General features: G+C 44.4%; 1 protein-coding gene and 1 long non-coding RNA gene across 4 annotated transcripts in view; one reads left to right on the top strand and one right to left on the bottom strand.

Moving 5' to 3' along the window:
• LOC310848415 overlaps nucleotides 1-17,775 on the top strand; it is a 667,736-nt gene that overhangs the window by 489,844 nt on the left and 160,117 nt on the right. Inside the window, exons 4-7 of one of the 3 annotated variants that reach the window (XR_014566335.1) lie at nucleotides 2,739-2,816; nucleotides 5,118-5,256; nucleotides 7,992-8,069; nucleotides 11,542-12,252. This is a non-coding gene — a long non-coding RNA (uncharacterized lncRNA). Of the gene's footprint in view, nucleotides 1-2,738; nucleotides 2,817-5,117; nucleotides 5,257-7,991; nucleotides 8,070-11,541; nucleotides 12,253-17,775 lie in introns of those variants that run through there. The other 2 variants (XR_014566334.1, XR_014566336.1) reach the window with 2 other exon arrangements.
• CDH10 (cadherin 10) overlaps nucleotides 1-17,775 on the bottom strand; it is a 396,680-nt gene that overhangs the window by 377,833 nt on the left and 1,072 nt on the right. The window lies entirely within an intron of this gene.

The raw sequence follows: 17,775 nt of genomic DNA, 5'->3' as shown, positions 1-17,775 counted from the left end.
CAGCAGCCTTTTCCTTGGCATTCTTTGGGGCACTGAGGGTAGGCGAGGTGGTCCTGGAGCAAAAACGGGATGGAGGTTCCAGGGGTTTGCTGTTGCAGGACGTGAGCATGTCACAGTCGGACCTGAGGGTGCATATCAGGAATTCGAAGACCGACCAGGTGGGTAGGGGAGCCGTCATTCGGCTCTCGGCAACGGGAGAGAAGGGTCCTTGCCCCGTAAAGGATCTTAAGAGATACTTGTCCTTGCGGCCGGCAGGCGAGGGGCCTTTGTTTATTCATGAAAATGGGCACCCTTTAGTCCGGCATCAGTTCACTAAGGTGATGCGCAAGGTGGTAGTGGCCTGCGGCCGCAAAGCATCGGAATTTGCTCCTCACTCCTTCCGTATTGGTGCCGCAACGACAGCTGCCCATTGGGGTTTGTCTGCAAGGAGGATAAAGGACCTGGGTCGCTGGAGATCGGATGCATTCAAAGTATATGTGAGGAAATAATGGTGGTGTGTGTACTGACATTTTTGTGTTTTAACCCTAGGTCTGGCCGCTATCCGTATTTGGATAGTGGGACACAGCATTGTGCACTGGGCCGCTGTCAGAGCTCGTCAATCTGGTCTGGGAGCTGGCTTGGGCCTTCCGCAGCACGTGCAGGTGTCCTGGATTTCCAGACGAGGGATGCAGTGGAGAGAATTATTGCCTCTCATGCACAGACGGGTCCTCCACGCTGGCCCCCCTACAGCGATAGTGGTGCAGCTGGGGGAGAATGATATGGTTTCCTCTTCCTGCTTTGGGCTGCGTGCTGCCATATTACTGGACTTGAGGGATTTGGCGGCCTTGGTGCCTTCAACCACACTAATTTGGTCGCAGCTGCTGAAACGCCGCATTTGGAGGGGTAGCCCTTGCCCGGCGGCCACCGAAAGAGTTAGGAAGCGGATTAATTCCGCGGCAAGCAAATTGGTGGTTGGTTTGGGCGGATTTGTGATTCCTCACCCTCTGATTTCGTTCAAGGCCTCTGAATTATTCAGGGATGATGGGGTGCATCTTTCCCCGTTGGGGAATGATGTCTGGTTGGATGCAGTGGTGTCCAAGTTGAGGGTGTGGTTTAGTCTGTGAGTGGTTGGCGGCGAGCGTAAAGGGCTCGGGTGGCGGTTAGGCATTGGTTAAAATTGGTTGGTGGAGGGGTATGGATAGGCTGGGCCTGCCCCTCCAATGCTGCACGGGTATTCCGTTAAAGGAATTCTGGAACTTACCATCCCCTTCGTCCAAACCCTTGGTGCAGGGTGCGGGCCGTGTAAGTTCCAAGGAGCATGCGGGGATTAGCTGAGGGTCTGTTTCGCAGCTCCAGTTGACCCTGATCTTGCTCTTCCGCACTGACTACGGAGTCAGGGCTGTCCCCAAGGCGGGGAGGACAGATAGTCTAACCAATGCCTAAGCAACCACTCACAATTTGTATTGATAATAAAGTTGTGGCCAAAATTATGCCAAAAACCTTAAACAAAAATAATGTGTGAAGTTTGAGTTATTGGGTTTGGGGTGTCTTGGGGACCTCAGCACGCAAAGCGTGTTCTCACTAAAAGGAGAGCACGGGTTGCGGATGGGGCTATACAAGGCACCCCATGATTGCTAGGCAAGTTAAAGCCAGGGCTTGTTTAGATGGGAGGATCTGGTTATCTGGGGAAAGTTGATGTTGCAAACTTAGGGGTGGGGTCAGTGGCTATTTAAGCAAGGTCCACAGCTTTCTCTTTCTCTTTTGCTGTGGACATCGGATCTCCCGCCCGCCCTCCCTTGTTGGGCTTCGCTTGACCTTGCTATGCCTGTCATGGGGTCGTTCGCCTTGGTGCGGGGGCCCAGTAGGAATTTACCTCTTGGCTGATTAGTGTGTGCCAATTGGGTTTTGCCTACTGCGTAGCAAATCGTCACAACTTGTAAGGTTGGCGGTTAGGCATTGGTTAAAATTGGTTGGTGGAGGGGTATGGATAGGCTGGGCCTGCCCCTCCAATGCTGCACGGGTATTCCGTTAAAGGAATTCTGGAACTTACCATCCCCTTCGTCCAAACCCTTGGTGCAGGGTGCGGGCCGTGTAAGTTCCAAGGAGCATGCGGGGATTAGCTGAGGGTCTGTTTCGCAGCTCCAGTTGACCCTGATCTTGCTCTTCCGCACTGACTACGGAGTCAGGGCTGTCCCCAAGGCGGGGAGGACAGATAGTCTAACCAATGCCTAAGCAACCACTCACAATTTGTATTGATAATAAAGTTGTGGCCAAAATTATGCCAAAAACCTTAAACAAAAATAATGTGTGAAGTTTGAGTTATTGGGTTTGGGGTGTCTTGGGGACCTCAGCACGCAAATCTGGAATACAGTCATACCTCTTTTTGTGAATGCTCCATGTTGCATTTTTTTGGGTTAAGAATGCAGCAAACCTGGAAGTGTTTACTTCCTGGTTTCGCCACATGCGCAGAAGCGTCCTGCGCGGTTTGTGCATGCACAGAAGCGCTCTATTGTGCTTTGCACGTGCGCAGAAGTGCCACTCTGGTTATGGACTTTTCAGGGCACCCCACAACGGATCGTGTCCAAAACCAGAGGTACCACTGTACTGGAAAGTGTCAGCAGGCATGGTTGGAGCTCAGCAGCAGAAAGGAGCAAGGAGAAAGCTGATGTACACAAATTTTGAGCAAGGTGCTCGGGAGAGTAGTGTTGATTCAGCTGCAGGTGCTCTTGAATTAAACTCATTTTTTTGACTCATTTCAGTGTGGATTCGGGTTTCGCTTGGGGACAGAATTAACCTTGGTTGCCCTGATGGATTACGATTTGCAGGAGGAAATCAGGGTAAGTGGTACCCTGTTACTTCTGTTCACTCAGTGGCCTTTGATACCATCTCTGGTATCGATCATCTCTGGAGGTTGAAGGCATTGTTTTGTGGTGGTTTCATTCCTAATTGCAGGATTGGTGCCAGAAACTATCATTGGGTGACTTGTCTAAGCTTCAGGCACAGGACTAATGAGAAGTTTCAACAGTGCCACATTGTCTTGTCCCTTGGCCTCCCTGAGACTCTGAGCGTTCTGATATTTGACCTTTTCACCTGCAATCTGAAAAGAGGTTTAATTACTCCACATTGAAAAGAAAACGCCATGAGTTTTAAAATTACCTTAATAATGACACTCTCTCTTTTTCTTTGTTTTGCCCATCTTGCAGTTCTGCTCAGGTTGTAAGCCACTGTAAGGCATGGTTAATTGGGAAATGGGGGGGAGTGAGTGGCACTGTAGTCTAAATCACTAAACTTCTTGGGCTTGCCAATCAGAAGGTTGGTGGTTCTCATCCCTGCAAGTAGATAAATAGGTACCGCAGCAGCAGGAAGGTAAATGGTGTTTCCATGTGCTCTGGCTTCCATCACGGTGTTTTATTGTGCCAGTAGCAGTTTAGTCATGCTGGCCAAATGATCCAGAAAAGCTGTCTGCAGACAAACACTGGCTTCCTCGGCCTGAAAGCAAGATGACCACTGCAACCCCATCCAGGGGTCCTTTACCCCTGGACTTAACCATCCAGGGGGTCCTTTACCTTTTACCTTTTATAATTTTATACTTATGGTGGGTTGATGTGCTTGTCTTTGATAACATCATTGGCTTTGCTCCCTTCCAGTTCCTGAGATAAGTTCCTCCTCCTCCTCCTCCTCCTCCTCCTCTTCTTCTTCTTCTTCTTCTTCCTCCATCCTGATGCGCATTATTTTTATGAATTGAAAACAAAAGAGCACTCTGAATTTATTTTCAGTTTAACTTGAAAGTAAAATATTCTCCCTTGTCATCAGAATAAATTGTCTTGTGAAGGTAAAGTGGTGTGTGAGAGATAAGAACATAAGAGACAGAGGTGCCATTGGGGGACAGGGACAAAGCCCCCCTAAAAAAAATCAAGGTGGAGGCCAGGTCTCATCAACATTCTGCAGCCTGTCTTACATGATCTTGATCACGGGGAGCCCCCTCTCTCACATGCATGCACATACACATGCACCCCCACACCCATGTGCTATGTTTTTAAGGTGAGAGACCTTGTTCCACATTGCTTCCTGAGACTGGTTTGAGAAGCAAGGCCCTTTCTGTAGGACAGTGTTGAAGTGGTTGCAACATTACAAAGGTAACTCCAAAGCATATTCTAGGAGAATTATGCACATTTCTGCAAGTTTGCAATATGCTAGCCTGCCATAATGAACCATAATTCAAGAACTGACTTGGCATCACTATAACTCTGGGGAAATGTTGCATATGAATTGTTCCCATACACACACAAAAAGCAGGTGCAGGTTATTTTTCTTGCTCCTGGTTAGTGGCTACAGTGGTACCTTGGTTTACGAACTTAATCTGTTCCGGAAGTCCGTTCTTAAACCAAAGCGTTCTTAAACCAAGGCGTGCTTTCCCATAGCAGTGGGGGACTCAATTTACACTCAACAGGAAGCGGAACATGTTCTGCTTCCAAGGCAATGTTCACAAACCAAAACACCTACTTCTGGGTTTGCAGCCTTCTTAATCCAAGTTGTTCATAAACAAAGCTGTTTTTAAACCAAGGTACCACTGTACTGTGTTAGTTTTGGCTAGGGGCATGAATCTCTATAAAATGGTGAACAGCGGTGTCATTAACTTTATACCTGCATAACTCCTTCATGATAGTCCTTTAGACTCCATTTGAAGTTCTCTCTATTGCCACAAAACTCATAAGATTTGAAATGGAAATGTAAGTGACAACAGTAATAAGAGAAGCAAACAACAAGCACAAGCTCAGATTATTTAATGTAGTCTCTGATTTATATGTTTTTGTTAGTTTTGTCTGAAATAGAAAATAGCACACATGAAAGCAACCTTGTGTTATGTGTGACCTTTCAAAAGTTCTAAGCGGATTGTTTAATTTTACACCCACCAGTTTGGAGTATATAGACATCTGATCTTTTACTTGTGTTTTAACTGACATATTTTATATGCCAAAGTCTATTAAATGTAGCACAGCTTTTGCAAATAAGGTTGCTTAGAATTTTAATCCCTCTCCCAATATGCCACTTAGCTAATTTTTTTTTTGTTCCGTCAAATCCTCCTTTTAGACATTTCCACAGACTTTTCTGAGAAATTCAATTTCTTCCTGTCATAGGTTAATGCCCTTTCAGAAGGCAAGTGGGGCTTATTTTTCCCCACCCACCCAGAATTTCTCAGAGGAGTTCTTGGCTATTAAACATTTATGTCAGAGAGCAGGAATAACATTTTGAAAAGATCACTTACACATAAAAATGGTGAGCATTAACAATGGTCAGTGAGCAGTTCCAGAGATAACCTTAGTGTCTGATTTCTTAACATGGTTGGGGTGGAAAGAAAGCACACACATTGTGCAGCCCAAGTGGTTTATGCCACATAGGATTTTGGGTGGTGTAGGCAGATGCAAAATTGAGAAGATCCATAACTGAGAAGGTCCATTGGGGGACACCAACTTTTGGTCTCACTCAGGGCGCCATATTATGAAAGATTGCCCAAGTCCACCCCTGAGTTTATGGGTGGAAATAGTGCATTGAGGTGAGAACCTGACACCAGAGAAGAGCCCTGGAGAGTGAAATTTGTGCACCAGAAGCTGAAGTGCTCAGAAAGAATCCATATCTCTAGCAATGTCAGAAGTTCAACTTCCAGTCTGCTAAGATTTTGTTTAAGGGTAAGTTGTTATTGTACATAAATGGTAACAAGGTTGTTATCCTTGGTGGTCAGTGTTCAGAAAGGTGTTAATGACATTTCTTCTGTACAATGTTGTCCACTAGTAGGTACCCATTCATGGGTGAAACTTTTTTTTTTAAAGGGCCATTTTTTGATACCCTTCAGTGGTCCATAGGACTCCACCAGGGGACTTGCACAAGGTGTTAATAGCCTTACAAAAGCTGACATTTGAGCTGCTGAATAGTGTCATTAAAACTGTTGTCCTTTAAGGTTCTGCTCCTAGTGGCTGTAACTCCTGAAATTAGAGTTTCTGACCTCAAAGCATTTTTGGTGGCTAAATATGTGTTTCTCATTTAGATACGGTAGTCCTTGTGATGGATCTTTCATTCATTCTGAAGGTTATTTCCATAATACAGTGGTTTTCAACCAGTGTGTCATGGCACCCTGGGGTGCCTTGAATGATGGTCAGGGGTGCCGTGGGCAACACTGGCCACTGTTCCTCTTTCCTTCCCTCCCTTCCTCTGATGCCTTCTCATGGCTCTGCCTCCCAAAGGCTTGCACGACTATTTGTTGCAGCTGCCCTGGCTTCAAGCTGCCCAGGTGAATGGTACCTTTGGTGTTGGTCAGGGGGTGTTTCCCAGGCCCCTGTGGGGCAGTGTGAGGAGACACTTCTCTTTGGGGTGGGGGGAGGCAGCTCAGAGACCAGGGGCAACAGCAGCGGCTGCCCAGAGGACTCCTAAGAAGAGAGGAGGAGAGAGGCGACTGAGGGAACACTCTACACGGGAGGGTGTTCAAAAAATGGTGAGGGGCTGCCAGCTCTGCAGGCAACAGTTGACATAATTGGGCTCCTGAGCCCCACAGGAGTGCTGCAGAAAGAACGTAGTTGGCCAAGGGAGCCATGGACTCAAAAAGGTTGAAAAACTCTACCATAACCCATAGGTAAAGGTAAAGGGACCCCTGACCATTAGGTCCAGTCATGACCGACTCTGGGGTTGCGGTGCTCATCTCGCTTTATTGGCTGAGGGAGCCAGCGTACAGCTTCCTGACCATGTGGCCAGCATGACTAAGCTGCTTCTGGTGAACCAGAGCAACACACAGAAACGCCGTTTACCTTCCCGCTGCAGCGGTACCTATTTATCTACTTGCACTTTGATGTGCTTTTGAACCACTAGGTTGGCAGGAGCAGGGAACAAGCAATGGGAACTCACCCAGTGGTGGGGATTCGAACTGCCGACCTTCTGATTGGCAAGTTCTAGGCTCTGTGGTTTAACCCACAGAGCCACCTACATCCCCACCATAACCCATAGACAGCATGAATTAATTTTGCCAATTTTTTGGTCATTACACTTCCCTAATTAAGAATGGCATGCTTTGGATGTGAAGTGAGCACTTAATGTATCCATCCACAGGATTCGACCAATCAAACAGATTCATTTTTAGTTTCATTTTACCCAGGAAGAAAGTGACTAGTTCATCCTTGGCAAGTTGGATTTGGAATTGCACACAGCTTGCTTCTGGAAAATTTCACTTGCTCGTTCCTTAACGCGTTACAGCATGTTCTACTAGGTATGTGGCAACATTTGCTTCCAATGCTCCTCTGCAAGAGGTGCGTGTTGGCAGCTGTGTGGGAAAACCCATCAGCATTTATCCAACATGACAGAAGTATGCCTCAGTAGAGGCAGTGTTTGGGTAACAGATATCACAACAAGTTCTTTAGCAGTAGCCACCTGTTCCCACCCAGTAGGTTCCATAGCTATACTGTAATTCACCATGATATGTGTTCATCACCTCCAGAGAAGGAACAGTTGGCTCTCATCTGAACTTTGTTTCTCAGAGGTGTTGAATACATGGAATGGGCCTACCCAGTCAGCCATTCTTCCATTTTTTTCTATAAGCATGTTTTAGAATATGTTTCTCCCCCCCTCCAAGTTTTCAGTAGATAGGTTGTTGCTGGTTTATTTATTTTCCAAATATTAGTTTCCTTACATGAGTTCAAAGCTACTTAACCTGTTCATGTAGCTTGTCATTCAATGGACTGAGGCGATGGGAGCATGTCTTCTGGACAAAGGCCAGTCTGTGTTTCCCATCTTTTGATGCAAAAAAGCAGCAATGCAAAATAAATAAATAAATAAATACCCATCGTGCCATGCGTTTAACACCTCATCTGTTCCTTTTGTCAGATTTTAAGACTTATTTCTGCCCCTACGGGCTATCAGCTTCCTCAAAAGTAATTAGACTCCATGGACCCAGAGACTCTCTTGAGACCCATTAAGTTCTCCTAACCCTGCTCCACAGTATGATAGAGCTACACTTGGTTTCCTTGCAGATGGACGAATGAACGTGGAAATGTGAGGGGGGAAACAAGACATGATGAAGAATGTTGACAAAAAGAGCCTTTGACGAGGTGAGTTGCTAAAATGTGATGTTTTATTGAGTGCAATTTGGCTGTGATGTACAATGTATGCAGTAGTTGCTGGGGAATATATATGGTCTGTAATGTAAAAAGTGCCCAAAATGAAGCATCTGTTGAAAGATTTCTCTCTCTCCAAAATACACATTTCAGTGTGAACATATTTTGTTTTGTGCATGGGATAATTTATCCCCGTGTCTGGTTTTTCTCAGCTGTCAGCTTCCTATTACAATATTAGCTAAAGTACAGTAATTCAGAACTGTGAGGAGTGTGCTCATTTTCCCGCAGAAAGCTCCCACCTCGCTTTCATGTGTCTGTAGTACCTTTTATGCACCTTAGAGTAATGCTACACATTTTCCTCAACGGTACTTTAACGACTCTCAGGAATTACACATAGGTTGTTCTGCTTTATACTTTTCTTCTTGTTTTCTTTCCCCCTGTAAATTAGGGAACAGAAAAGACCTCGAGTCTCTGAACTGCAATTTCTCTTCCTTTGTCCTTTAATTTATTTCATTGCCTCTTCCCTCCCCACAGTACTATTTCCAAATAGTGGACCTATATTAACACATTCCATAATATCACACTATGATTTTGCTACTAAGTTTATAAATTTTGCAATATATTTTGTCAGAAATCTTCTTTCTCCAGTGCCAGTTTTTTGTTTTAAGAAGCTGACATTTTAATGCATAAGTCTTGTTTTGGCTAAGCGACACTGAAAATGCACATCAAAAAACCCATATCTGCACTTTGATTACAGCTCGCTTTCTCATCCAATATTAGACCGTCAGTGCACTTCGTAAGGACTACGTCACTTTGTGTTCTATAGAAAGCATTGTAAGCTGGAGATCTGCAAATATTCATTAAACTGGAGCAGGCTCATGCACTCAACTGGCCAAGAATCATTGTTCTATGGGGACATTGTTGTCACACAAACACACAACATTTTCCAGGCATTCTGCCTGGAGGCTTGTATGTTTGGAGTCTGGCTTGCATGGTTCTGAACTGTGCCATTGATGACTATTACATATTTCTCCGATGAAAATAGGGACATCCTATTTAATCGTCTTCTTCTTCTTCTTCTTCTTCTTCTTCTTCTTCTTCTTCTTCTGCGATCACTTGTAGCTGAGTAAGATTGTCTCCCATGAATATGGTCATAGCGTTGGTGACTGTGGAGGCCAATTCTGGATCCACACATCCCTCCACAGTGGGGACAAAGGTTTCTGGGTGGGAGCTGATCATGGTGAGGATTTGCCAGACATGCTTTCCTCTTGTTTCTCCCTTTCATCCTGAGTTCCTGCTTCTTCAAAGTCAATGATGCCTTTGGTAAAGGCTGTTCTCCAATTGGAGCGCTCAGAGGCCAGTTTTCCCCAATTTTTCGTGCTTATACTGCATTTCTTTAGATTACCCTTGACAGCATGTTTAAACCTCTTTTGTTGTCCACCAGTATTTTGCTTTCCATTCTTAAGTTGGGAGTAGAGTAGTTGCTTTGGAAGACGATAATCAGGTATCCAGACCACATGACCAGTCCTATGAAGTTGATGTTTAAGCATCATTGCTTTGACACTAGTGATCTTTGCCACTTCCAGTACACTGACATTAGTTCACCTGTCTTCCCAAGTGAAATAATAATAATAATAATAATAATAATAATAATAATAATAATACCCACTCATCTGACTGGGTTGCCCCAGCTACTCTGGGTAGCTTCCAATATATATATAAACATAATAAAACTTTAAATATTTTTTGAAAAAAACTTCCCTATACAGGGCTGCCTTCAGATGTCTTCTAAAGGATGTATAGTTACTTACCTCCTTGGCTCGGGGGTCGCTTAACTCCACCCCTTCCAACATTTCTCCAATAAAAAGAGGGGCATCCTAAGGAAAAGCAGGACATTCCAGGATCAATTTAGAAACTGGGATGGCTTCTGTAAATTTGGAACTGTCCTTGGAAAATAGGGACACTTGAAGAGTCTGCATATTAGCTAAATAGACATATTCAAAGGTTCTTCCCACTATGTCTTTTACAGTGGTATCTCGCAAGACGAATGCCTCGTAAGATGAAAAACTCGCAAGACGAAAGAGTTTTTTGTTTTTTGAGTTGCTTCACAAGATGAATTTCCCTATGGGCTTGCTTCGCAAGACTAAATGTCTTGCAAGTTTGTTTCCTTTTTCTTTTTCAATGCATTCCTATGGGAATATGTGCTTCGCAAGACGAAAAATTCGCAAGACGAAAAAACTCGCAGAACGAATTAATTTCGTCTTGCGAGGTACCACTGTATTTTCATTCTTCTTTCTACAACTGCCTTACAAAGTAGAGATTAAGCACTGTGTTCTATTGCAGCATAGATATAGATAGAAATTAGGGTTACAGTATGTTCAATAGCTATAGCCAAGCTGTATTCTTGTTTTGGAATGTCAAAGTATGGCTGGGGACCATCAAGTTCCTATCACAGAGTTCAGAAGTAATGGAGTCTCCCCCCCCTCCCAGCAATAGATCAGAGGCCTTTCGGTGTGAGTAGGGATGTCAGAGAAATTATCCACATTTGCATATATACATGATTTTTGGGTGTTCTGGAACCCCAGAGTGCAACTTGGAACTAACCTCCTCATCTTATGTAATGGGTCAGCAACCTTTTTCAGCCGTGGGCCAGTCCATCGTTCCTCAGACCATGTGGTGGGCTGGACTATATTTTTTTTTTGGGGGGGTGGGGAAATTGAACGAATTCCTATGCCCCACAAATAACCCAGAGATGCATTTTAAATAAAAGCACACATTCTACTCATGTAAAAACACGCTGATTCCCAGACTGTCCATGGGCTGGATTGAGAAGGCGATTGGGCCGCATCCGGCCCACAGGCCTTAGGTTGCCTACCTCGTCTTATGTTTTGTGGTGAATTAATGAGTGGTGGCTGGTTCTACAAATTGAAATTTTTATTCATATGTTATCATAATGTACGTTATACTGACATGACTGCTTCCAGACAACACCACTAACATTAGCTATTATGGCAACAAATCACCTGTACTTGGCCAACTTCTTAGTTATGCAGAGTTCCATTCTCCCAAGAAAAGGAAGTGTACCAGAATATCTGCTTCACAATGGAAACTGTTTTGACAGGTGGTGGGGGTTTTTTTGTGTGTTTTTGCCACAATCCTCTTCCTCTTGATCAGCAAGGTTAAAACAGGCACTGCCTGAGCACAATTCATTACATAATAAGTGTAATGAATATGTTTAAATGCAAGCTTTATGAACTGTAAGAAAACAAATCATTTGCTGCATGGTGGGGGATGGAGGACCAGCAAAATCCAATTTTTGCATGTAGCACTGGACTGATGGAGGGGAAAAAACTGGTCTGTATGCAGGATGAAGACTTATGGAACTGCACATCCCTAGGTGTGAGAAGAGTCTAAATCTGCTCCAACTTGTTTATCCCACTGAACCCAAGTATTTCTGTCTTGACAGGGGTGTGTTTACCATCTTCTTGCTGGGAATGAGAGTGGTTAAACTAGAAACCTGCTTTACACACTTCAAAGTCTCCAGGGTAAAGTAAAAACCAACCAACCAGCCAGTCAACCAACCAATTACCTCTTCCATTCTCCACATGGCTCATTTGATTACCTGAACCCTTTTGGAGCCTGCCAGAAAGTAGCACAGAGAGTAGATATGCTTTGGAAAAGTTTTCACTCCTGCCAAATGCTGTGACTCTCAGATAAATTCTGTTATTGGCAGAGGGGAAAAGTGGCTGCATTTGGTGTATTCAGTTGACTCTATTGTTGCCTTGTAACAACAGGAACTTTGATTCTCCATTCTGTGCTTCCCTTTCTTTGCAACCTCCTCACAGCAGTATTAAGGTGCTGATGATAAGTAGAATTTTCGCCAGGAATATGTAGTGACTCAATCTACACTTTGAATTGAACTGATGATTAATGAAAGAAGTCACTTACTAATGCTGGAGAAATTCTGGAAAAGTAACACTACAGTCACTTGTGACCCTAGTCTATTGAAAATGTTGTTCCCTTAGTGTTTAGGATCAGTTAATCATGCCATGATGTCATCCAGCCGTGAATTTTTCTTCTGTGTGGGATAACTCATTTGATGGCTTCACAACATGGGGGGAGGGATTGTAAATATGTCATGGGGATAGTGTTGAGCCCAACACTTCAGAGGCAAACTTTGGTAGTCTTTGGTGATTTGGTGCCCTGAGCGAGCCCAAAATATGGTACCCCCAAATGAATCTTCTAAATTTTGCACCCCCTTGGCTTGGCACCCTGCACAAGGCAACCAACCACACTGTCCTAAATCTGACACAGGGCTATTGAAAACAATGGCTATCTCTTGTCTCATGCAACATGTAACTCTGACCTACTGTGAGGCACCCTCTTTAGAACACTTGTCTCTTCCTGTGTTCCTTTGTGTTGCTTTCCTCCTTAGAATAATAGCCAGATTGCTACAGACATACATTCTCAGAAGTGATTAAATGCACCTGATAGTTCTATCTCTCCCATGAAGAAATATGCTAATCTTGAGCATACAGACTCAGAAAAACTAATTGTGGCTTCCCTGGGTTGGCTTTTGGGTTAGCTTATTCCTTCACCCCCACCCTAGAATCATAGAATCATAGAGTTGGAAGAGACCACAAGGGCCATCGAGTCCAACCCCCTGCCAAGCAGGAAACACCATCAGAGCACTCCTGACATATGGTTGTCAAGCCTCTGCTTAAAGACCTCCAAAGAAGGAGACTCCACCACACTCCTTGGCAGCAAATTCCACTGTCGAACAGCTCTTACTGTCAGGAAGTTCTTCCTAATGTTTAGGTGGAATCTTCTTTCTTGTAGTTTGGATCCATTGCTCTGTGTCCGCTTCTCTGGAGCAGCAGAAAACAACCTTTCTCCCTCCTCTATGTGACATCCTTTTATATACCCTGCTCCCTGTGCCTGTTTAATCTATCAATAATATAGCAACTGGATGATGTGCTTGTCATAAAAAGGCATGAGGATGCTCCCTTCTCAGCAGGCCTACAGATTGCTTTGTTGGAGCTCTTAGCCTCAAACTCTTATTATTGCAGTCTGTGGAGAGAGGAAGGCACTTGCTTAACCCTAAAATGCCAAAAGCATGCCTCCCCAAAGAGTGTTTTGAATGTTATTCATGCTGGCAATGATTATGCATATGCCAAAGTACCCTTGGAGCTACAGATAACTTGCTTAATGCTGAGCCTTTATCTAAGGGATTTTAAGATTGCAAATAGATACCCTGAGAATGATTTTCCATCATGAAAGCATTACAGCTGCATGCACTGATTCCCCTCCCCATATTGAAGGTATTTATGATCACTTATTGAACATATTTAGGACTGTATGTCGATCGTTCAATGCCCAGATATGTAGCTTGCTTAGCAGTGTGTCTTCCAAAGCTCATTGTGGTTATTGATTTATCTACTCATTAAAGATGACTTAAACAGCTGAGTCAGAATGAAACAGTACTGCAAAATACTTGCTGCTACTCCTAATTTTGTTTGTATTAATGGTTTAGACAAATAGTGATGCAATGAATAAAAAAATATTTCTGTTTTCACAGTATATGGGAACAGATGAAGCTGTCTCATACCAGATCAGATCACTGGTCCATCTGCTGGCATCCATCTGTTTCAAGAGACAATGGAGTACACCTCTGGGGATGGAGTCAAACCACTGTGTTAGCAGCACTGAAGTGACCTCCCTTAGATGGAAGACTGGGCAGTGTCTATGGAGGTCCTGGACTTCCCAGAAGACAAGACTTTGCTATTGGCCTTGCTGATGTGATCCAAAGGAAAGCAGAGCAATACGTTTGGCATCAGAAGCTGCTGGAAGAAGGTGTACAAGATGCAAGCCAACTGTCTTAGAAACTGCACTCTGGATTTATGTAGGGTTTACTCCAGGCATAGGCAAACTCCAGCCCTCTAGATGTTTGGGACTACAATTCCCATCATCCCTAGCTAACAGGACCAGTGGTCAGGGATGATGGGAATTGTAGTCCCAAACCTCTGGAGGGCCAGAGTTTACTTAAGCCTGGTTTAATCCTTAGCCTTTTCTTCTCCCAAAGATATCCCTCAAGGTAATGGAGGTATAGGATCAGAGTTTTTCTTCTCCTAAGTGGGCTCCCTTCCAAATTGGTGATCCCCATCTGCTCCTCACTTCCCTCTACAGCACATGCAGAAACCGTCTTCTTGTCTGTAGGATCCACTATTAGTCCCATACACTCAATTCGCCAGAGCCTGTCTTCACATGCAGAGGGAAGTCCCTAACTCACTGAGGGTTGGAGACCCATCAACTACCCTCACCTGGTTTAGCTGGCCAGTTGAAGCCATCTCCAGGGGTGTGGCCACTGTCATATGCTGATGGCTTCTGGGAGCGACAGCTGAGAACTAAGTGCAGGAGGGTATCTAAGGTGGTCAAACTCCCCTAGAAGAAGGTTGTGTTTCCCACCAGAGGTACTACCCCTCCCATAACACCCCATGCATGTCATCTAGCTCAATATTAACTATGGCAGGAGTAGCCAGTGTGGTGCACTTCATATGTTGCAGGACTGCAATTCCCATTAACCCCAGCCAGCGTGGCCAGTGGTCAGGGATGATGGGACCTTATACAGCAAAGCCATGCCCTGAAAAAAAAGGACCACCACAAAAACCCTTAAGTCATAACTTCTAACTTTGTCAGAGCCCAGAATTAAACACCCAGGCTGAGGGGGTACCAGCAGGGCAGGTTCCACAACCATCTTGCCTCATTGCCACCACTCCTGCTCCTCCTGACCATCCCAAGTGCCTCCCCTCTTTCCTCTGTTCTGCAAGAGGCCAGCACCAAACGCATAGCACAAGATGGTGGCCGAGGGCCTGCTCAGCTAGTTGGTGCCAGTGGAGAGGTCAGTTGCCTGGCATGGCTTCCCTGAGTGCAGAAAGGGGGCCTTGTACCGACTTTTCTCTCTCACTTCATAATGGGCTACAGGCTGGTGCATGTGGTGTTTCCTATCATGGGCCAGTTTCTTTTCTTTTTTTTAATAATTTTTTATTAATTTTCCACACAAATAAAAACAAAACAGTGAACGCACACAAACAAACACAAACATATAAACATGTATAATTTCAAATCTTTTTTTCATAACCTTACTTCTCGGACTTCCCCCTCCCTCCCCTTCTCTGCTTCCCTATTTTAAAAGTTTCTTCAACAACCCTTCAGACCGGTTAATTAATCACTTATTGTCTTTTTAAATTTCTTCTGGTAATTAATCTATCAATCAATTACAGCTGTAATTCCATATTTTCCTTTGCCTTGACATTTTAACATTCATCAATATTACAACAGTTCTTAAGATATACTTTAAACTTCTTCCAATCTTCTTCCACCGTCTCTTTTTCTTGGTCACGAATTCTGCCAGTCATCTCTGCCAGTCCCATATAGTCAATCACCTTCGCCTGCAATTCTTCCAGCGTGGGTAGTTCTTGTGTCTTCCAATACTTTGCTAGGAGAATCCTTGCTGCTGTGGTGGCATACATAAAAAACGTCCTATCCTTCCTTGGCACCAATTGGCTGACCATGCCCAGGAGAAATGCCTCTGGTTTCTTATGGAAAGTACATTTAAGTACCTTTTTAATTTCATTATAAATCATTTCCCAGAAGGCCCCTATCATGGGCCAGTTTCACCTGCTGAACAGCAGCCTGAAGGGAGAGAAGACAGAGTGACTCCACCTGCAACTGATCAGCCTTCAAGAACTCAGAGGAGAAGGTACTAACGAGATTCAGCTGGCTTCAGCCTTCTTAAGCAGAGTTTCCAGCAGCAGTCAGATGCTAGTAAGAACGCTTGTAGTTTCTGGCCCTACCTTGCTGCTTCCTTTTGTTTTGACCCTATGATCATCAGATTCCCTGACGCTTGGACCATCTGACCATGTGGATTGTTGTTCGCCCACCCCTAGGACTGAACCTGACTTCAGATGCTGAATCTTCCTCCAGGCAAGTACACCTCAGAGACTCTTCTAGTTGGTTGCTCTCTCACTCCTCTGAGCCCTGCAAATTGTTGCTCAGCAACGAAACTATGACATGCCCCCCTCCATTGCTTGAGCTGCCCTCTCTCTGTCTCATGTCCTGCTTTAGGCCACACTCTGTCACCCCAGCAGGCAGGTGGTTGGCTGGTCCCCAGAAAGGCCTAGGAGAGAGAGGATCCCTTGAGATGTGGACAGTGACTGTCCCCCCACTTTTCCAGCCAAGTTTCCCCACACAAGACCCTCAAGAACTTTTAAAACTGGAAAGCTGCAAGTTTCTGTAGTGTGACTGGTTGTTGGTGTTTTGGGTTTTTTTTGTACCCTACCCCTTTACTAAACTTTTGTGTGGTCTTTTAAAAGACTGGCATAGACGCCATCGGGCCTGCATTGTGAATAAGTGTCTTAAGCTTTTGGATTAACCCCTTTTAAGGTTGCAAATAAATGTTTGTGTTAGGCTTTAGAAGCAATGCAAGGCTTTGAATGTGAGGGCACTGCAACAGACTCGGAAGCATGTGTGTGAGAGTGTTGTCCATCTGAGTTCAGTTGCTAGGAGGCAGGCATCGTACCAGAGCCGTCGGCATGTTGCCCATGTTAATCCCCATCCAGTGTGTGAATATGTATGTCACCATCATGTATATAGATATATGCAAAGCTAACCTGGCGCATATAGACTGGTACTGCCCCTCCAGCAGAGTAGATGTATGACAGGCAGAAATTCAGCAGCTCAGAACCAAAATTTTGAGTCTTATTCCTTGGAAGCCTATACGATCTAAATTCCCACTTTTAACAGTTTAAAGGGGTCGCGGACCCCTTTGTGTGCTCACTGACTTGAATGAGAGAGTGTGTGTATAAGATTTCAGACTTGAGCAAACTTGTCTTTGAACTTGGCGGAGCCTACAGATTGGACCATGCTCATTTTGAACCATGTGTGTTTGCTTAAAAGTAAGTCCCACTGGGGTAGCTCAGCCAGCCCCACCCTTTTCTTGTATTCTATCAGTAGTGTGCTTTTTTGGAAGGAGGACAGTGATGTAGAATAGAATGAACCTCTTTTCACCTGAGGAATGTTGGAGGGTATACAACATATAGCCAAAGTAGGCAAGGCAAGAATATGCAGGAGTGATGTTCAAAAAGTTTCCTCTGTCCTTTTAATAAACAAGAGGGAAGGAACAGAAGTGGTAAAAAATAATGATTCAGACTGCCAACTTATGCTCCCATGCCTGTGAAACAGACATTTGACCTTCAGCGTGTGGAAGGTTGGAAAAAAGTCTCCGTTTATGTACTACATGGGACAGGGCTTGGCAATGCACACTGGTTCCCTCCTTGCAATGAAAACCACACGTGCAAAATGGATTCACAAACATAGTTCTCAAAAGTCCCATGCCTACCTTCCTTCTCAATTTGCAGTTCTGATTGAAAGCCGTCTCACTGTGGGGGTAAGTAGTTTTGGTGCTGTTCCAGTCTGAATGCCTGTACTTAACTGTGGTATTGGACTTTGCAAACTGAAAACGGAAAAAAAAACTTTCCCTGTGTGTATGGTTTTTTGTTTTTTGTTTAATATTGGCTTGATTGACAGAATTTCAGTAAGTGAAATGTTTTAGGGCATGGAATTATATATAGTAACTTGTGTAATAGCTGTAGACATGTGCCTAGGGAAAGGTCAGCAAAGGGCAGTTCTATACTGTTTTGCC

The sequence above is a fragment of the Podarcis gaigeae genome, assembly GCF_964106915.1.
Source record: "Podarcis gaigeae genome assembly, chromosome: 7".
Classification (NCBI taxonomy): domain Eukaryota; kingdom Metazoa; phylum Chordata; class Lepidosauria; order Squamata; family Lacertidae; genus Podarcis; species Podarcis gaigeae.
The sequence above is the reverse complement of the archived record's forward strand: the minus strand, read 5'-3'. Positions and strand labels throughout refer to the sequence as shown.